Here is a 4,905-nt window from a genome sequence, read left to right as displayed (position 1 = left end):
AATCCACCTGCCTCTGCCTCCCAAGTGCTGGGATTAAAGGCGTGCGCCACCACCGCCCGGCTTATAAACACACTTTTATATAACTAAAATTACAATAAATTATCAACAACTCTCAACTAAACAGGTTGTGAATTGCTGCTCAATATTTACATTATACCCAACTGCCTACCAGTCATCCTACCCATACCTCAACTGATACTCTTTAAAATCTGAACCAGAATTCCTGTTAGTTCTCTAGAACCAGTTTTTTACCTTGCCTACCAACATACTTTGTGAACACACAGCACCCGATGCCCCTGACTCCAAATAAGAATTTCAAATCTGTCCCTGCTTCATTTATTTCCATCTGAGGACAGTATGGCATCTTGTACCTTTATCATGTGATAAATAATTCACCTCCATTGTACCCACTCTGCTAGATATGGACTACTTGTAGAACCCAAGGAGTCCTCTACAAAGTTCTGAAGATCAGCAGAGAGAATTCCTAGAACTGAATGAAAACGATAATACAACATACCCAAATTAAAGAGAGACAATGAAGACAATCCAAAAAAATAAACAAGAAAGCACAAAGAAAAGCATCACTTCACGAGGAAAGAGAAGTAGAACTGGACATATGTGAAGGAAGGTGGATATTAAATGCACTAGACTAAAATGTCAAAGATCTCATAAAATATATAAATTTTTAAACACTGTTAAAATATTTAGGGTGCGGGAGAAGAGGTATAGTAGTCAAGAACACTGGGTATTCTTCTAGAGAACATTATTTTTTCATTCCCAATACCCAAATGGCAATTCACTTTTATCTGTAATTCCCATTGTAGAACATCTAATTTTTATTGTTACCTCTATAGACAAAAGACATGACTGTGGTGCACATGAAACAATACTGACAGAACACTCATACACTTAAAATTGTAAAGTATTAATAATTTATTGACTTGGACAGTCTAAAAAAATGAACACATATATGACCTTCCAAAATTAAATCAAGATGGAATCAGTAATTTAATAGTTTCATGACAACCAATGGCATAGAAGCAGTAATTATGTCCCCCATGTAAACTAAAACAAAACAAAGCTAAAATTCAGGACAAGATAGAGCACATCATGCTACCCAATATGTCAGCATTTTATAGGATTTTCTTTCAAAAAGAAAGGGAACAACACTAGTAAATAATTTTTATTGCACAATACTTCACTTAAATTAAAAATAAACATTTTAAAACACACAAACAAAAACAAAACATGAAACAAAACAAAACATAAACAATAACAAAACAATAACCAAGCAATCCTGAATGGTAAAATAACAGTACAGTATTACCAGTCTAGGTTTAAACTATGCTAAGATGTGTAATAATAAGGGTAGAATTGTACTGGCATAAAAAAGAGACACGTTCATCAAGGGGGTAGCATGTCCCAATACTCAAAGCAGACATGTGGCCAACAATACATAAATAAAATTAATGACTGCTGTCTGTCATGACCACAGATGAGAAAATTATAATTATATTACTTAAAAACCAAATTTGAGAACACATTGAAGAGATTATACCATTGGTAGAAGTAAACTTTACCCCAAAGATGGAGGAATAGTTCAACATATATGAATCAATAAATATAATTTACACAAACAGATGTAAGGACAGAAATAACATGATCATCTCATTAGATCAAAAAGGCTTTAGCCAACTCCAATATTCATCACGTAAGTAATTCTGGAGAATGTTGGAGTTTATGGAACGTATCTTAATACATTAAACAGCCCACAACTACATGAAATTAGGAAGGAATACTCAAAAAATTCACACTAAAACTAAGTAACAAAACAAGGATGTTCATTTCCACTAGTCCTGTTAAGTGGTTGAAGTCTTTGATAGACTAGTAAGACAACTGGAAATGAGTAAAGGAATACAGAGAGAAAAAGAAGTCAGAGTAGATTATATTATTTCATATATAAAATACCTTAAAAACTCTACCAGAAAAATCTTTTATTTGATAAACACATTCACAAAAGAAGAATGATATAAAATTGTATAAAAGTCAATATTGTCCCTACATGTTGGAGACAAGTATACCAAGACAACATATCAGGTAAACAATTCCTTTCTCAACAGCCTAAAATTTGAAATATCATATAACAAACCTAAGCAAGGAATTGAGAGACTTGTATAAGGAAAAACTTTATGACATTGAAGAGAAAAAATGAAAAAGAAATTTTAAAAGCAATATACATATTTATTATAATCCTGTCAAAATTTTAATGAAGTGTTTTACATTTTTTGTAAAGTAGTTTTAAATTTAATTTGGAAATACAAAATTAATCCAAGTTAGCCCAAGCATTCCTGAACAAAGAAAAAATATCTTAATGTGTTATTTTCTCTGACTTTATTCTAAACTATAGGGTTATAATAATAAAAACAACAGGGTGTTAGATTGTAAACAGACTGAGAGATATATGGAGTAGAATTAAGAATCCATAAACAAATACACATTTCACCAGCTATGTGATGTTTAACAAAGAAACCAAGCATTCACACAGCCAAAGAAGTACCAACTTCAGCAGACAATGTTGCTCAACCCAGATAGCTACATGTCAAAGAGAAAGAAAGAAGGAAAGAAAGAAAGAAAGAAAGAAAGGAAGGAAGGAAGGAAGGAAGGGAGGAAGGAAAGAAGAAAGAAAGGAAGGAAGGAAGGAAGGAAGGAAGGAAGGAAGAAAGAAAGAAAGAAAGAAAGAAAGAAACAAAGAAAGAAACAAAGAAACAAAGAAAGAACCATGAAACAAAGAAAGAAACAAAGAAAGAGAGGGAGGGAGGGTGGGTATGAGGAAGGAAGAGAAAGAAAGAAAGAGAGGAGAAAGAAAGAAAGAGAGGAGAAAGAAAGAAAGGAAGAAAGAAAGAAAGAAGAATCTAGATTCTTAATTCCTACAAAACTCAAAATTTTACAAAACTAAAGTTAAAATAAATCAAGTACCTCCACATAAGATTTGATACTCTGAGTATGGTAGAGAAGCTCATATAAAATTAACTTGTGCCAGGTGGTGGTAGCATACGCCTTTAATCCCAACACTTGGGAGGCAGAGGCAGGTGGATTTCTGAGTTCAAGGCTAGCCTGGTCTACAGAGTGAGTTCTAGGATAGCCAGGGCTATACAGAGAAACCCTGTCTCAAAAAACCAAAAGAAAAAAAAAAGAAAGAAAAAAATTCATTTGTAAGCACGGGAAAATGCTTTCTTAACAGGATCCTAGTAGCACAAGCAATAAGCAACATTTGACAGATGTGACCACGTGGAACCAAAAGATTTAAACAACAAAGGACAGTGCTATTTGAGTAAAGAGGCAGTTCACAGGATGGAAAAAATTACTAACCATATATGTAATAGTTTTAATTTAGTTGCTAATATACAAAGAACTTAAAAATAAAACAAACAATCCAACTAAAATGGGCATGAAACTAAACAGGAACTTCTACAAAGAGTAAAATACAAATATCTTAGCCATATTTTTTAAATGGTCAAAACTTTAACCATCAGGGCAATGAAAATTAAAACTACTTTAAGATCTCAAACAATTAGAGTGATCAAGATTTGAAAATAACAGCAGATGTTGGTCTCAATCTATAGAAAGGGTCATACATATTGGTAGTAGTGACAGTACAAATTGTGGAATTCAGTCTTGATCTTCCTCAAAACATTTGAAATATGGGAAAGAAGTTTAGAGGAGAGACTATGGGAAAAGTTAACTAAAACTAGTCTTTTGAAAGAAAACAGAAATTTACTACTGTAATTTTTAAAAAAAATTCTACACATATACAAATATAAAGAGTTTTAATGGCTCTCTTACATCTTGCCCCCTTGCTGCCTCTTCCTTCCCCCTCTCTCCACGTGGTCATGGTCATCCCTCACTTCTCTATTCTCTCTCTCTCTCTCTCTCTCTCTCTCTCTCTCTCTCTCTCTCTCTCTCTCTCTCTCTCTCTTTCTCTCTCTCTCTTTCTCTCTGCCTTTCTCTGCCTTTGCTACTCTCTTAACTCCCCTCCCCATGCCCTAAGTAAACTCTATTCTATACATAAAAAAATAGAGTTTTAATGAATTTCCCTTACAATTATGATACAACCTGCTAATTAGACACCAGGTGCTATGAGCCAAACCTTAGTTTCAAGAATGAGCTACCTCTTCAATTGTTGCAGAATAAGTCTCCTCATTCCTCCTAGTTTTACAGACTATTGACTATCCCCTTCTTTATCCTCCTGAACTTGATGGTAAGACACTGTTATTGAATATTACTAAAGACACTAAATGATTGTATCACAAAACATGGAGACATCAAGGTGCCTCTAATTTGAAAGAGTCATCCTACTTGGACTTTGTAGCTTTCAGGGTCTTGGGAGGTGCTATTAAAGCTACCAGTGAAGAATAATCACTCTCATTTAGTTCTTTACCATATAAAATATAATAAATATTTTTCTGAAAAGATATGAAAACTTATATGAGAGTAAAAATATTGTTATTTAAATAATCAATAATTTTCTGTTTGACTATAGGGCCAATTCCATGAGATGGTACCTATAACACAGCTAAGAACCTGTGGGTAGAAAGGCTATATAGGTCTAGGTTGAATTAAATACTATTACTTTGTTCAACAGACACAGTACTAAATAAACCCCTAATGACTTGTCATTATTTCTATTGATAGTCCATCTCTCAATCTTTATCAGTGAAGTTTCCTCTTGCAATATATGATAGCAAATAGAGATTCACAACTGGTCAAGGTGCAAAGAAAAATAGACTGTGGTATACCACTTTTTTCAAGGCTCAAAAATTATTATGATTGAGTGGGTGACAAGATTATGATCAGAAAGGTTGATAGATTGTTTAATATTACATTTTGTTGTTCTTTTCTTAAAAA

This window comes from Mastomys coucha, unplaced genomic scaffold (assembly GCF_008632895.1).
Source record: "Mastomys coucha isolate ucsf_1 unplaced genomic scaffold, UCSF_Mcou_1 pScaffold15, whole genome shotgun sequence".
Classification (NCBI taxonomy): Eukaryota; Metazoa; Chordata; class Mammalia; order Rodentia; family Muridae; genus Mastomys; species Mastomys coucha.
The sequence above is the reverse complement of the archived record's forward strand: the minus strand, read 5'-3'. Positions refer to the sequence as shown.